General features: G+C 41.4%; 1 protein-coding gene across 2 annotated transcripts in view; it reads left to right on the top strand.

The window, feature by feature from the left end:
- LCP1 (lymphocyte cytosolic protein 1) overlaps positions 1–17570 on the top strand; it is a 63981-nt gene that overhangs the window by 16048 nt on the left and 30363 nt on the right. Inside the window, exon 1 of one of the 2 annotated variants that reach the window (XM_084628747.1) lies at positions 9203–9299. The exons of the other annotated variant lie outside the window; for it this stretch is intronic. The gene's annotated coding sequence lies outside the window, so the exon portion shown is untranslated. Of the gene's footprint in view, positions 1–9202; positions 9300–17570 lie in introns of those variants that run through there. 2 annotated transcript variants of the gene reach the window in all.

Below are 17570 nucleotides of genomic sequence, written 5' to 3' on the forward strand. Positions count from 1 at the left end.
TGCAACCAGTGCAGGGATCTGCTTAATAACAGATGGTAGAATATGGCCTATTAAATCTGCATTAAAGTGTATCTTTTATTTCACTTATTTATCATTGCTTTGATTTTACACTGTTGTTTAGCCAATCATTTTTCATCCTCTTATACATCCGTTCTCCCCCTGCTTTCCTCCCAAAAATTAGAATTATTCACAGGGAATCTATGAGGCTGCTTGTTCCTTTTAAGTCAGGTTATAGTTCTCTTGATGTCAATTGGATTTTTGCCTCTGGGTAAGATTTTCAAAAGCAACTAGTGATTTAGGCACCTAAGTCCTATTTTCAAAAATGACTTGGGCACTTAGAAGTCTAAGTCCTATTGACTTCCAATGAGATTTAGGTGCCTAAGTGCCCACATTACCTTTGAAAATGGCACCTAAATTGCTAGTTGCTTTTGAAAATTTTATGCACTGACTTCAATGGGAGCAGCAGCAGGCTCTCACTGAATAAGGTCCTGATTCAATTCCCATTGAACTCATAGAGACACCCTCCCCCCTTCACCCTGTTAGGGTTGGGGAAGTGAAGGCAGGCAGAGATTTCCCCCTTGGAGAACAGGCCAAATGGTCACCCCCAAACAAAACAAATCCCCAAAAGTCATGAGAGGTCAGGTCCAAATGATCCCCATTGCTTCCATGGGCCGAGGGAATGAAAATTTGATGGACTCAAGCAGGCAGTGCAGAAGATGGAAGTTCAGTCTCCTTAGCATTGCTTCCAGTTTCCTCCAAACCGGCAGAAGCCCCCTACTGGGATTCATTTGAGATCATGATTCATGCTGTGGAATGAGGTTAGCTATTTTCTGAGGTATTGTCTCTTCCCTAAAGCCCACTGGAATTCCCCCACCTAAATCAATGCTGACTGAATCAAGAATAATGTAGTTGACTTCCCCAAAATCCTTGGGGGGACCCCAGCTAGTCCATGCACCAAAGAGCATGGGGGCATGAAATGGGGAAGGAAAACTTTGTTAGGCTCCCCTGCAAGTTAGTTGGCAATTGTATTGTTATAGAAGAGGGGATCCTAGGAAGGGTGAACAGGAGGCCAGGGCCATTTGCACAGAGGATCTGTGTTTGTGCACCGATTCTGCTCCTAGAAGCCCCCCGCTGCATGCTCTCTGGTAAAACAGGTCCCGCTCACTCACAGAAATGGGGATTTTTCAGCAGAGGTGAGGAGGGATTTGAATAAAGAGAGCAAGGGGCTTTGTAAGCCAAGACTGGGCACGGGGAAATCATTCCATGGCGGGGGGGGGGAAGCCCAGAAAAAGGTGTGGAGATGGGAGTAGGAAACTGTGGCAGGCCAAACCAACAGGTGATACCCATGCAGTTCTCTTCCAGAAATGCAAACAAGGGGGCTTTACTTCCCCAGTCCTTTTGAAGAAAGCATGCTCCCTCCCTCCCCCTGGCCCACGGTCCCTCCTCCCAGAGGGGTCTGCCTTGAAGCTTTTTGAAACAGTAACCATGTCAAACAGCAATGGGCAGCTCACCCCTCCTGAGACAGGTGCCTCAGTGTTATACCAATAAAATAAAAACCAGCAGGATCTTATTAAAGGGGAAAGGGCAAAATACCACATTTATTGTGAATACAGAAAGAATCATAGTAAGCAGTTAGTTATAGCTATAACATTCCATTCAATCTCATATTTATTCACACATTCATTCATACACACACACACACACACACAGGTTCTGCAAGGTTGTTATCATAGTTACCAGCCTTAGAGTTGCTCATGCCAAGCCACTGGCCAGGTGGCCTGGACATGAGGAGGGAGCGGGGCCTTGTCAGATGCACATCTGACGCTCCTGGAAATTGGTTTGCAGAATCAGACCCCAAAGTTCTCACTTTTTAGAGTCCATTTTTATAGGAATTTCTTCCTATGCCAGTCTATGGGAATTGCTTCATCATGCTGTCGCTAAATCTATCAGCAGATAGCACATTCCTGACGGTTCCGTGCTGCTAGATGTTATCTTGTTCTTTGGTTCTCCCATTCTTGAGGCTGTTGGGTGGATTCCCTTTTGCCCTCCGGGGGTCCTCTGGTTATTTCCACTTGACGCCTTCTTCAGCCAATAGACACTGCATCCTTAGGCTGGCACCTCCCTGATCATTCAGTTATTATCCACACCAAGCATCCATCCACATACGTCCTCTATCTCTATTTTAATCACAATTGTTAACAAAGCGAGATGAATACAACAAAAGGGCGGGGAGTCTCTGGGTGCTGTTTCTATTGTTACAGAGTATTGTTTTGAGTCTCTCTCTGTGTGAGTAGTTGTTGTTACAAAGAACTGCTTTGAGAACAGACTCTGTCTTAGAATGTACTAACACAATTAGCAGCTTGCAAGTTTCACACATAATGGGAGAGAAGCAGTACCAAAAACCAAGAGACCTCTTAATTAGTAATACCCTGGAATTTAAACTATGAGGAATCAGACTCATTTGTGATTTTAATACAGAACTTCTTTAATATGATCCAACATAATCCCCCTTTTGACACTAAGATTTATAATCGTCAGTGTCACTTTCTGTGTAGCCTATTCAAGATAAGGTACTGTGAGGCAATTTGAGTTTGTGATTCCAATTCATCCCACATACATGATCCTAGTGATGTATCTTTACTACAAGGTTCTGGGGCAACAGGCAAGGTGAGGCACACCCACTTTTGAGGAGTCCATTTGGTACAAGCTCTAGTGTCCAATAGCTTCCCTCCCTCCCCAGCCCACTGGCTCGAGGTCCAGGGTAGCCAGAAGGATCCCATGTGTAATATGGGGAGTGGGCTAACCTTCAATACCTTTGCCTCCAGGGACTGTTGGTGTACAATTTTGACAACAATTTCCCCCCTTTAAAAAGTCTGGTTTTACAATACTGGAAACGTATTGCATCCATTCATATTGATAAGTGTCAAACAATGATCTCTTTCTTTGTTTTAACAAATGCATCAAACCCTTAATATTTCCCAATATGACCCAGAACATTTCGTGTTCCAAAGTAGCTAGGGCAAGTATCTGCATTTCAGTGCATCCCATAGCTATGGTTGTGTAGTTTCCTATTTCTAATTTTTTTTCTTTTGCGTAAGCCATGTGGTAGTATTAAGCCATTGCCAAAGATTCCATCGGGCTTTTAGGTTACCCAGACCAATTTGGACCAAGTCTACATTGGCATGTACTTGTTTTTCTTTCAGGCTGTCCTGTAGCTAGGACAGAGAGCTTAATTTATTTTTAAGTACCTGCAGGTCTGCAGTATTTTTTTCTTTTTTAAACACACAACAGTGCTAGCAACAAGACAAAACATAGAACACAAAACACAATTTCTGTTGTGACAGTAGATTCATGGTAGTGGGTTGCTCTTCAGTTGGGCATCAGCTTTTCCTGATTTTCTGAAAGACAAAAAAAAACATGTTTCTACCCCTTTTTGGGGTGGCAGATTATTGCTTAAAATATTTCTTTTACAAATACCCTTGCTGATTACAGGCAAAACAGAGGAATTACCCCCATATGTTCATGTTTTTTGTTCTATAGGCAGGCCAGGTTTCAATGGTGTCTATCTTTTAAAGGTTATGGGGAAATTATCCCACTGTTTAGACATTAAATCCCTGAGGTGGGGTACCTCAGTTTTCCTTCTTATACAGCAGACCAAGTTAATAATGTTTTTTCCTGATGTGTTAAGCTTTAAGTTTATTTACGGGTAATAGCTGAGAAGCATCATTACCATATGACCTTAAAGGATTTTTCCAAAAATCATACACACTATACATTGTTACAGGGGTACTTATTATCATTAAATTTATTAAAATTATCTTGTTATACCATGCCTTTGTTTGCTGACCAGGTATGTCCTTTATCTGCAGCTCCTTTGTGCTGCTGCATTTTCACAGACGCTTCCTGCTTTTGGATTTAAAGCCATCAGCAGTTCAGAGACTCTATTTTAAAAGGGACACAATCAACTTTCACCAGAGTTTTGATTACTTTTAACTTCTGCTTCCAAAACACACAGCAATCTGAAAAAGAAAACCCAACCTATTCTGGGTCCCTTTGGAGCCCTAATAGCATTTTAATTAAGTAGCATGGAATGTTTGCATTTCTTTTGCCCCTTCTACAATATACCATGCACATGTTCTGGGGAAAATGCACATTCCTTCCATAGTTTAACTTCTATAACATTATCCATATCAATTTTTACATAAGGTGTAACTATTTCTTTCTTTCTTTTTTTTTTTTTTGGTTACAGAGTTTTCATGTACCTTTATCACAGTGACAGTCTGATCACTCAGAGCCATTTTAAGGCTCAGTGTTTCTAACATTACTTCTTTTTGTTTTGTGCACCTCACCCCTGCTGTTGCTTCAGAGGGGCATTGTCTTTTTTAATTTCTTATTTATTTACTTTTTTACTACAGCACTCATCTGCTATTTTGTTACAAAAACAAACAAACAAACAAAAACCAACCAACCAACCAAAAAGAATCCAGAATTTTTTTTTCTAGTCTCCTGATTTTGACTGCCTTATTGTAGCCACAACTTAAAAACATTTTAAATTTTGTAAAGCATTGAGTTACCTTTTAAGGGTTAAATGCCAAATCCCAAAGCCAAACAACACTAATTACCCGTGTCTAGCAAAAAGGTCTGTCAGTTTTGCAACTTTGAATTAAAGAGTCAAATGAATTTTCCCTGCTACCTTTCTGGAGGCCAGCAGGTCCCCTGCTACCTTCCCAGAGCCCAGCAGGTCTGGTTAACCTAATAGAAATGCCTAGCTCAATAGAGCTGGCAGTGTGCACACCAATATTTACAATAACTGAGGTTTTTTACCAATATTCTCCCTTTCGCAATTCTCCACCAAAATTTAAACTATGGGGAATCAAACTCATTTGTGATTTTAATACAGAACTTCTTTAATATGATCCAACATCAGCTGGGCGGAGCCTTTCCTGATCCCACAGGAACCAGCGCTGGCATCACTGGTGGTTTTATCACCAGGAACATGGTGCGGGCTACTGCTGAAGCCAACCTCTGGAGGATGCCAGAGGCGCCAGCCTTCACCCATTTCCAGTCCTGACCAGGGCCAGCCCCCTCTGATTGGCTGCCTTCCGCACTGCCTGCCTTCTGGTATACAGCAACCAATCAGGGCTGCTTTAGGAGCCAGGTGGAGCTCTTCTCCCTCCCATCATGAACCCAGAAAAGGTTTTGGGGAGAGGAGGAAGGAAGCAGCTGACACCATTTGAGGGGAGGAGGGGATGGCTGAAAGAGCCCAGCATCTCAGAGGGGGGGAAGTGAATAATAGATCAGTTTGCTCTCTGCCCCTTCCCTCCAGTTCTTTCCTACCACACCAAGCCTAGGAAGAGGGAGAAGAGGAACCCATTGCAGCTGCCCCCCAAGGCTTGGGAGAGAAGGATGAAGGACCCTTGTGCTTGGAGCAGAAGTATGCTAAGGGGCAAAAGTGATATGTGGGGTGGATGGTGCAATTGGTGGGGAGGACATGGACAGATATAGGGCTGAGGGCAGAACTGATATGGGGGATGGGTGGTCCACAATTAATTGCTGAGCAGGGGATGGGCAGATGTGGGGGCAGAAAGGCACAGAATGAATGGCTTAGAGTGTTGGATCTGGGTGGGAGGCTGGAAGCTCCGTACCTTCAGGCAGCCAGCAGGAACTCCTGCACTGGGGTCCAGATTCACTTTACTCTGTGAATTTGGGATAGTTGACAAACTGTAGTTGCCACACGCACTTCAGGGATGGGCAGGGGGGAGTTTGAAAATCAACACACACACCAAAACCACAACATCATCTTTACTAAAACCAACCACTTCATGAGTCGTAGACCAATCTCATGACTTACTGGCATCTGACTCAATTTTTGACTTTTAGGGTTGGTAATACTGTAGAAGGAAGCTGCTTTTATGCCCAACCCCCTCCTCATCCAGTCTTGCTAATGCACTGAATTGCTCACTGGGTCCCAGGGAGATTGGCTGGGTGGAAGCTCACAGCCCCAGTTTGACCCTCAGCACTGAGGGGTGAGAGGCCCACTCTGACACTGGAACTCTAGTCCGAGGCCCTAAACAAAGGGAGCAGCCTGGGATTTTGTGCCAAACTACTGCCACAACACCACTTCCTCCTGCTCATCATCTACATCCCCTGTCCCACAGGTTTGTCTAGTTCCAGACAAAATCTGGAACAGGATCATACTGTCTCCAGAGACTTCCCCCACCAACCTTAAATGGCTAGTAGGCCCTCTTACAAAAATGAACAGGGGATCAACCCTGGGAGAAGGGAAAGATTGCTAAAGGATGTAGTGAGAGGTAAGGTCCCAGATCTATCCGGCCAAGGTGGAGTTGAGGGAGAGGATGAGAAGTTCCAGCTCAGTGCAGCATGCAAGGGGAAGCCAATGCAGGGATTCTGAGTTGGAATGGCCTTATCTGATTGACAGGCACAGAAGAGTGGCTGTGTGTTGGGCAGATAGGTGGGGGACAATGTCAGTGCTGAGAGGTTAGACATGAAAAGGCACCGTTTGAGGTGCTGTGTTATTTAATGTATTTATTAATGATCTTCAAAGAGGAGTGAGTAGCTAAGTAGCAAAATTTGCAGATGATACAAAGTTATTTATTTTAGTCAGGACTAGAGAGGACTGGGAGAGGCTTCAGAGACACCTAAACAAGAATGAATGGATGGTAGATGAATGGGCTACTTGATGGCTAATGAAGCTCGGTGTTGTTAAATACAAAGTAATGACTACTGGAGGGAAAATAATTAGCTACTCGTACACTTTACAAGGTTCTCAATTGACTATCAACTCAGGTAAGGGACCTGGGTGTCACTGTAGACAGTCAATGAAAATCTCTGCTTAATGCAGAGCTGTGATAAAAACAAACAAACAAAAACACACTGAACAAGTTGTTGAGATGCATCAGGAATTTGATGAAGAATACAGAAAATATGATAATGTCATTATCTAAATTCCCTGGGGTGACCTCATCTAAACTACTGTCTATAGAACTGACCAGCCCTGGGTTTGAGATGGGGGACACTGGACTCACTGTTTGTGTACCTGTGCAAAGGCCCAGTACAATAAGGTTCCAGTTTTGTCCCCTAACTAGTACTAATAAGTAGCATGCTGCAGTCATAGCACATGAAATGAGCTGGTGTTCTGAGCATAGGGCTGGGCTCTAGGAATTCCTGCATTCGAATCTCAGCTCTAGCACTATGTGGCTTTGAATGAGTCCCTTAACTTCTCTGCTTCAGGTTCCCTATCTGGAATATGGGGATAGTAATACTTATATACATCACAGGAAGACCGTGAGGATTAATTCATGTCTGCAAAACACTTTAAAAATGAAAAACATGATATAAATGCTAAGCAAAATCAGGTATTATATACAATGAAACCTGCCTTCAGCAGCCACATCTTCTTCAACATCTCCACTACTGGAGGTTTGCAACTAATTGTAGCCCATGCTGTATGATTCTCTGCTCATCTCTTTTTGGCTATAGCCAAGATACCACATTATCCATCCATGATCTTCTTTTTCTGTTTCGTTTTCTTCTGTCATTAACTTTCCCTTCCAGTGCTTGTAAATATGCATCGACTGCTGAACGTCGCAAAATGTGCCCTGCAAATTGAATCTTTCTTTTTCATAAGATCTCTGATGAGTGTTTGCTGAGTTCCAGTCATTTCTAATACTTTTTTTGATGATTACACAAGCACATCAGGGACCACCAGAAATCTGTTGTTTATAAGACGTAATCTACTCATAACAGTTGAGCAGAATTCATAGAATCATAGGACTGGAAGGGACCTCGAGAGCACATCTAGTCCAGTCCCCTGCACTCATGGCAGGACTAAGTATTATCTAGACCACCCCTGACGGGGTTTGTCTAACCTGCTCTTAAAAATCTCCAATGATGGAGATTCCACAACCTCCAGAGACAATTTATTCCAGTGCTTAACCACCCCGACAGCTACAAAGTTTTTCCTAATGTCCAACTTAAACCTCCCTTGCTGCAATTTAAGCCCATTGCTTCTTGTCCTATCCTCAGAGGTTAAGAAGAACAACTTTTCTCCCTCATCTTTCCTGAAATGTGATGCCCAGAACTGGACACAATACTCCAGTTGAGGCCTAATCAGGGCAGAGTAGAGCGGAAGAATTACTTCTCATGTCTTGCTTATAACACGCCTGCTAATACATCCCAGAATGATGTTCGCTTTTTTTGCAACAGTGTTACACTGTTGACTCATATGTAGTTTATGGTCCACTATGACCACTAGATCTGTTTCCTCAGTACTCCTTCCTAGGCAATCATTTCCCATGAATTGGGGTGGTCTCCTAAAACAGGAAGTTGCCTACTGTGGAGAGAACTCCTGTGCAAGTTTCACTGTAATACCATACCTTCATATGATAACATCCACCCCGAGATCGCTGTATTTGCATCAGTGATGGGATCTTAACCAGGGGGTTTATAATTCAGGTGTGCGGGGTTCCAAAGCACTCTACATCTTCAGGTGTAGGGTGGTCCAGTTAGTCAGTTTGTCTGATGGCTGGTGCTCTATTTGTTTTTGATTAAGGGTCTTTTTTCCTCCCCAGGAGTAACCTCACTGAAGTTAAAACAGTAAGAAACACTGCTCAAAAGAGTCAAAAGAGAAAGGGTGAAATCCCGTCCCCATGGAAATTAATGGGAGTTTTGCCATTGACTTCCATGGGGCCAGGATTTCACCCCAAGTTCCCATAGTACTGAAGATTCATTTTTACATACCAAGAGCCTAATTTTCAGTTACTTTAAGGCCCCTCTACAGTACTCTGGCAGTGTAGAGGTGGATTAAAGTAGGTGTAAATTACATTCACACCCACTTTAAAGCACCTTTTACATTGAGCCTTAGTGTGACTGTGAACTGTGACCTGAAACTGTAATTGCTTAATTTAGAAAAAGAAGAGGCATAAATAGTGTGTATTAGTGTATGTATATATAGGGAGAGAGAGAGACAGGAGAGAGAGAGAGAGAGACATAAGAGACATAAAGAGGAAGTGGAAAGAACTCTACATTTCAATGTGACCTGCTCTGTGTGAGTAATCAGGTGATGGGGGGGGGGAGGGGAGGGTTGCCCAAAGTAAGCAATATTTCCTTATAAAGACAAAATCTATCTCACTGCCAGATGACGTTTGATCACTCTAGTCACTTCCTTCACTGGGGTCACATACTGAAGGTTGACAAGTCGCACTTCGGATCAGAAAGGAGGGTTTTCCTAGGCACACTCCAACCTGCTTCTACTTATTTTTTTACAGCTTTCAAACAAGGTAATTTTACAAAAAATCTTATCTTTCAGTTTGAGTTGGACCACAGCATTAGATTTCTGGTATGCTTACAGCACCTGTTGTTTTTCCGTGCACCTACCCTCAATGCGCACTCTAGCAGTTTAACTGCACAGGAAGCCTGTGGTCACCAGGAGCAAGAACATAGGATCAGTAACAGCATGAATCATTTTCCAGTCTGGTGCAGATTATTTCTATAAACCTTTGGGAGTACATGTGGTGCGTTATTCTGGTATATTGCCGTTCGTTCGGTTTGTATCGGAGTTATCATCTGTATTTGATCCATTTGAAAATGTTGGGAGAATAAGAGTGGATTGATGTGGTGGCGTAGTTTTAATTTTCGTTCCAGTGGTCTGAAAAAGGCCGACATTTGCTAGCTGATTTACTTTTTCTGATACGGCTTAAAATTGTTGCTTGTTAGGAAGTCATATAAGCTAACCTATTATCTATCTAATTTCACTGTGCTGTCCCTTCCCCGATAATGGGAGCCATATTGGGTTATCAATTTTAAGGCAGAACTTATCACTAATTTCAGTAGAGACTTCTGCTTAAAAACATGTGGGACGGCCCCAGAATAAAACTTGCTTTTTAAAAGCCCCAGCCAATGTGCATTTAAGTCATTTAAAGTATTGCCATTGACTTGAATCGGCTTTGATTTAGACTCTAAATTTATTGTGTGTTCCAAGTCTCTGGATTCTCCGGGTGGCTTTATCTCTTCTGAGCATTCAGGTGATGTTTGCACAAACAAGGACCTATCTGCTGATCCTTCCATTCCATAATTTCCATATACTTTCCTGCCACCCTCAGCCAGGCAGGTGTGGATTCACCATGAAGTTAATTCAAGTTTAATTAAGCATTGGCTGTATAGCATTGGGGAACATTATGTCTCTGGATGACTTTGATTTCCAAACCATAAATGAAATGAGATGTCAGGTTCTGAATACATGACACTAAAATTTCAGGAAAGAATAACAAATATATATTAACCAAGATACAAAATCTTGGTTAATGTGACACAAAACTAATGGCCAAATCCTGTAGTCTTTAGTCCTCATTTGGGCAAAAGTCCACTGACATCAAGGGGAGTTTGTCTTAATTCAGGATTTGTCCACTAGTTCCTGCGAACATCAAGTGAAGATCATCTTAAAAACAAATTACAAATGAGGCTACTTCTTTAGGGATGCAGATGGATTGTTGACAAATGGAGTTTTGATCATTTTGGTGAAATCTCAGGGCCACATGTATGTAGAGGGGATCCTCCATACACATATCTCCCCCTCTTTATGTTGAAGGGGTGGGTCAGACCTCCATGGTGTCAGATGACCTGAAAGTAGAGAATGAGTGGAAGGGGAAGGCAAGGAAGGACCCAGGCAGTCTCCCCCTGCATTGAGTAGAAACAGAAAACCCCCTTCTTACTGGAAAATCCCATTAAAAGTGGGAACTACCAGCATGAGCCATTTGGGAAATTCCTGATAGCACAGCGAGGTATTTCTGCATAATGCGTGATTTGGCTGATAGAAAGCTCTGCTCTCTTGATATAGTGTCAAAATTTATTTACTATAATCCCAGAAGCTGAAGTAAATGATAATACATTCTTCCCCACCCCAGAAAAAATCATATAGTCAGTTTTTAATCAGACGCCTCCATTGAAATAAATTAAGAGTTCTGCCTAAACATGGATGATGTAATATGGCTCTAGAATTTTTAAGATACTTTTCAAAAATAACTGACTGTAAGCATATGCAGAATGGCATTCACTGAGTATAGTCTCCTCTCTTCTGCCCACAGAATTAGCATGAAACAGATAGTGTTATACCATGCCATTGATTTTTAAGGCCTAGTACTGGTATTAGAGAGAAGAGCTTAAAATTCAGTGGCACAATATGACTCCATGGAAATGATGACCTTAATACAAAGATTTTGATGGAGGTCTTACAGCTATGGTTATCACAAAGATTTTATTAAAATATGTGCTTACTTTGGAAAGTGTGTGTATATAGGAAATGGGTGGCGAAACAGGGAGATAAATTAAAATTAAACAGTGACTTGCCTTCAAAAAAACAGTTGACTAATTCATCTACTTATCTGTTTCATACACAGCTGCAGAATCTAGTCAAATTCTGATGATGTTATGCAATATGTTTAGCAAATCAAACCACATTTAGCATACTAAATCCTATCTTGTTATCATACAGTCATAGGCTCATCATTGGTCATTGGTACTAAATCAGGCCCTTTATGATTAACAAAAAGGAAAATGGGTGCTGAGGATACAGAATAAATTGATGCTGAGGGAAAGAGAAGATGATGATGATTTTCATCAGTTAAATTATTATTATTAATGATTCTTATTTCTAGTAGTTACCTATTACTGTGAGGATGACTAGATTGTGGTAGCAACCTAATATGGTAGGCATTTTCTGAACACATGAAGACACGGCCCCGAGGTAAAGAGTGTGCATGCAATCTTAAAGACGAACACAGGTGATCGGTGGGAGGGGGAAAAGGATGAAACACACAAACAGAATGATCATCAGGGTGGTAATGGGCACATGACTTCTTAGATAGGTGTTTGTCATTTTTGTTCTCTTTTTTCAAAGTTAGACACACTAAACTCCCCTTACCCCAGCTTCCCTCCATAATTTAACCCTCCCATCTTTCTCTCATGCTGAATCCCAGATTTAGTTCTGGTGTCCTTAGGCCTCTCTTCCCCAACATTTCACCTCCCTCCCCCCATGCAGAGGAGCAGTTCATTCATGAATCAAAGAAACAGGAAAGTGGATGATTTAGTCAGATAGTTTCTTGAAGGAATCACAGCAGTGAGTTTTCTTGAGGGAAGGTGCAGAGGCAGTTGTGGGAGAAGCAGACAAACGGCACTGGCAGAGTAGAGAGGCTGGGTGAGGTGATAAGATACAAGGGCAGGTAGGTAAGGAGAGGCAGAATTATGTAGGGTCTGAACAGGTTTAGAACAGCAGGCTTAAGGAAACTTTAGTTTACTTGGAAAATAATAACTAATGGGAAGGACATCCTAAGCAAGGTTGTGGAAGCAAAGATAAAGGGACAATTAAACAGAAGTCATTCAAGAGCCTATAGGCAAGCAGTACACAACAGCCAAACAACAGTAGGATACACAGAGTTTTTTTCCATTTCTAGTATTCTGGGCATAGCTGAATGACTTTGGGCCATATCATGACCTCAATTTAAAAGCAGAACTCCCCACTGAAATCAATAAGAATTTCTGCATAACTGATAATACAATATAACCCTTAGTATGCCCCAGGAAGAAATCTACCTGCAGATTTTCATATGGGGGGAAAAAGCAAAAAGGACTGGAGACTATGAGAAAAAATCCTTCATAAATCCAGTTGGAACACCAAACTCAAATAAATATTAATAGTTTATACATAAACATATTTTGGCAGCTCTTTGTTTTACCTTCTGAATATATTTTGAAAGTTTAGCTGGTTATGATTATTTTACATGCACCATGTTATTGGTTACATACTAATTCGCTTGAAATATGTACAGTAATTTTCTTCTATGAATTTATATAAAATAGATTTATTATACTGCATACATATGCAGCATACTTTAATTGAGTAAACACTCTGAGTTATGTCTAACAACCCACCACCAGGTGTCATGCCACCACATTTTGCAGAACCCCCGTGACTGTATTGCATAGGGGTGGGGGATCGATTGGAGAGAGGCTGTCCCCTATTTACCTAAGATTTCTTTTGCAGTCCCTCTCTGCACTCAGTAGGTGCTGAACATGTAGATTAAGTCTGCTTGCTAATAGACAAAGTGGGCTTTGCTGGGAATTCTGCTCATTCCCCTTCTCAGGTTCTAAGAAGTGTTGTGTCAGCTATTTCTACAGCAGGAAAAATCTGAAGGATTTAATGCACAGAGTGGCAGGGCTAGTGGTTCCACAACTCTGCATAGCCACTGGCCAAAAGTCCCTGCAGGATTAGCAGTCACTACTACAGCCCAGTAGTGGCTGGGCTGGTTCGTGGCAAGGAGGATTCCATTCCCCTACAGTCTCTCTGGAGCTCCCTTGCATAAAGTCTGTTTACTTAAGCTTGGTCTAGGACCCAAGATTTGGCCTTAAGGACTTAATAAGTTATACTGAGAAACAATGTCCTTTCTTGAAAGCTTATGAAACTAAGACTTGTGTAGCACCAACATGTTGTCCTTCAAGTAGAGATAACTATGTTGTTTTACTACAGTCTCTTCAAATTCTCACTGTCTGAAATAGATGCATGAAGGGATCAGATGCAACATCTTTATCATTCAGCAGCTATATTAGGGATGGTTATAGCCTTTGGGGGGAAGGTATTATCATTTACTATGGACCAATTGTGAACCCCTTATTCACACTGGGGAGCAGTTACTCACGGAAGTAATCCCACCAACTTCATGAGGGTTTCACAATCCTACTCTGTAGTTCTGTACAATGCCTTGCATAGTGGGGTCCCAACCTGGTTGAAACCTCTAGGTGCTACCGTAATAGAAATGTTACATATTGTTAATGGAGTCGGGTACATTTTTGGCTGTTTGGGATTCAGAATTTAATTCAACACCCTTGAGAAAATTAGAATGAAACATTTAACTTTATTGTGTATGTGTAGCCATTTAAGTAGGCCGATGGACAAACTACAAAGAATATATACCTAGAAAAAGAGCATTTTCTTAAATGCAGCATATTCAAAATACATTAGTTGGTCTATGCCCTTCAGTGATTTTGGAAGTCATTTTACTAAGAATTACATTTTAATCTGATATTTTGCTCAGAAATCGTTGATGTTTCCTAATGCAGTCAACCACAGTGGCCTAAGAAGGAGTACTGTGGAAAGGGATCTGGGGGTCATAGTGGACCACAAGCTAAATATGAGCCAACAGTGTAACACTGTTGCAAGAAAAGCAAGCATCATTCTGGGATGTATTAGCAAGAGTGTTGTAAGCAAGACCTGAGAAGTAATTCTTCCACTCTACTCCACGCTGATAAGGCCTTAGCTGGAGTATTGTGTCCAGTTCTGGGCGCCACATTTCTGGAAAGATGTGGACAAATTGGTAAAAAGTCCAAAGAAGAGCAACAAAAATGACTAAAGGTCTAGAAAACGTGACCTATGAGGGAAGATTGAAAAAATAGAGTTTGTTTAGTCTGGAAAAGAAGGCTGAGAGGGGACATGCTAACAATTTTCAAGTACATGAAAAGCTGTTACAAGGAGGAGGGAGAAAAATTGTTCTCCTTAACGTCTGAGGATAGGACAAGAAGCAAAGGGCTTAAATGGCAGCAAGGGAGGTTTAGGTTGGGCATTAGGAAAAACTTCCTAACTGTCAGAGTAGTTAAGCACTGGGACAAATTGCCCAGGGAGGTTGTGGAATCTCCGTCATTGGAGGTTTTTAAGACCAGGTTAGACAAACACCTGTCAGATGTTTATTATTTAGTCCTGCCTTGAGTGCAGGGGACTGGACTAGATGATCTATTGAGGTCCCTTCCAGTCCTACATTTCTATGATTCTATGATGATAAATAACCACTGACAGACAAGGTGTTGTAGTGGGTCCTTTCACCTTGGGAGATGTGAGTTCAAATTTTGCCTTAGACTGCTAGGGAAAAATCATTAAACCACATAACTAAACCACCACACAAATGGGAAGGATCGCCAGTCTGTTCAAGAACCTCCAGACTGAAAAAGTAGGAGTGTTGTAGATTAGCACTGAGGAGCATTGATGGCTCTATCTAGCTGCCTAAGGCATTACTGTCAGCTAGATTCCTTTAGACCCCCCACCTATAAATTAATCCTGCCCCGACTCTGGCAGAAACTTTGAAGGAAGGTTGACATGCTAACACTGCTTGTCCTCCCGGGCTGTGAATCCATCCTGAGTTTCCTTCTTGGCACAGAGAAGTGCAATTTACCTCTGACAACACTAGAGAATCTAGGGTTGTATGTACATTACAGCTTAAAATAACAAAAATAGAATATAAAATGTGTCCTGAGGAATGAGAGGGAGGAAATTTTAGACTATGCTGTAACAGCATTACATTTGTTTTGCTGAGCATCAGCAACATTATTTTTCTCTCTCCATTCAGTGCCTTTATGGATGCTGATTTTAAAGAAGTTAGGACTTTTTTTCTTCTTTTTTGGCCAGTGAACGGAAGCCTAAAGTTGAGCAACTTTTAAGCCACAATGTTGTGGTTTATAGCATTGATTCTTCTTTTCGCATGAGATCAACTGAATAATTTCTCTTTTTCTCTCTCCTTGTGTGTGAGAGCAAAAAAGGAAGAAAATATTATGTGCCCTCCCGGCAAGACTACTTGCAGTTGTCAAAAATGTTTATGGCCCAAAACATAAATGCCGTACAAAATATACTAGTTGGACACATAGTCTGACCAGGAAGCCTTTTGCATGGGGGCTGTAGCTCGGTCAGAGGATGTATGGGCAAAACCATGGAGACTATGCGTGCTAGTCTCCATAGAGAGATAGAGAAATATTCCAGGAGAAGAATGTCCTAGCAGAGACATTCTGATCACCATCAGTTACATGCACATGGATGAGGAGGGGGATTTAAGAAACATTGACTGGAGGAAGGATTTAGTGAGGAAAATCCCCCAAAGATACCAAGTACTCCCATAGGTGTTGGAAATAGGGTTGGTGAGGGTGCTCCCACACCTCCTGGCTTGAAGTGGTTTCCATTATAGACAGGGTTTACAGTTTGGCTCAACGGTTCTCAGCACCCCCACTATAAAAATTGTTCCAGCACCCTTGCCTATTCCCGTATACCTTTGTGATATTCAAGTACACTTGGGGTACATCAGAAGATGCAGAACTCCTTGTCACTTTCTGGAGGCTCCTTCTCATTTGCTGTTGCTTATCTCATTGCCCGGATGTGCTGTAGGTAAGGAGAATTTTCCTGATGTATTTTGGGTCAAAAACTCTCCTTAAAATTAATCAGAAAGAAATGCTAATTCAGAAAAGTGGAAAACTATTCTATAATCCTGATGAAAAATCCTGCACAAAGAAATCTGGTCTCAGATAACTGACAGCTTGGATAGGGCAAGGAAGAGTAAAGAAAAAAAAAAGGCATTAAAGGGGATCCAGCTCTGCCCAAGTAAACAGTACTGTGTTGTTGGGGAGGGGGAGACCTCTGTCTTGTGTTTTTCCTCGACTGCTCTAAATGCTCTATTTCGCGGGGACGACATGCTTCTTGTTCCAGCAGCCTAAGTGAAAATAAACCATTTAGAAGAGGGTGGCTGCGGGAGTTGAAAAGTTATGAGACAAGGGACACACCCAATTCGCCCCTCCCAGTTCCCCACAATACTCTAGAAAAAAACATACTATTAACAAGGTAATGCCCCAATGGGTAAAGAGTGTGTGGAAAATTTTTATTTCTTCAGCTATTCCAGCACTTTAAGTCATTGCTGAGTTGATAATGACTATTCCAATATGTGTTCATGAAATGTAATGTTGCCACATAAAATTTGCCATTTTGCTCTGGGCAAAAAGTGCAACTTTACTTAAGGTGCACTGATATATCTTCACAGTTTTCATTCTAGTGCCTGTGAGAAACCGTAAAATGGAGCTTATGAAACAAGAGCTTCTTGTAACTAATTTAGTACAAATTGTGAAAGAATTCAGTATTTAATGATTTTACTATTTAACATTTATATTGCACCCTGAGTGCACACTTACTTTGCTGAGTAATATGTAATAATTCATGAGATTACAGTACTTTTCAGATTTTTTTAACTATGGCCTCATAATCAGAAGACATGAAAGAACATTAATGCTGAAGCGCATCAGTTTAGTGGTGACATTTCATTCCTCAGTTTTGAGAGTGTTGTTTTTGTTCTTCCATTATATCCTAGGCAGAAAATAGTTTGTCATTAGATCTCTTAAAACATCCATGGTATAGCTGTTCCTTTTGAGGATGAGGTCAACTAAAAACCAGACAAATTACACTGTTGTATTATTTTAAATATACAACAATAAGGGTAGTGGCTTTACAGAAGCTATTTCAGTGTAATTTGTCAGCATTCTCAGCACACAGGATGAGAATAATTTTTAAATAAAGAAACACACAAAACAACATTCAGATACGGTTAAGAAGCTGGAACAAGAATGCATTTGCACACTTTGCTCCTAGATTGCAACATTGGTGTCAGTGGTGCTTTGAAGGTAAATAAAAAGACAAGGCCCCAGAGCAAAGTTACACACAGTCTGGATGTCCCATTACAATCTTAAATTCAATCTAT

The sequence above is a fragment of the Lepidochelys olivacea genome (assembly GCF_965140295.1).
Source record: "Lepidochelys olivacea isolate rLepOli2 genome assembly, chromosome: 1".
Classification (NCBI taxonomy): domain Eukaryota; kingdom Metazoa; phylum Chordata; order Testudines; family Cheloniidae; genus Lepidochelys; species Lepidochelys olivacea.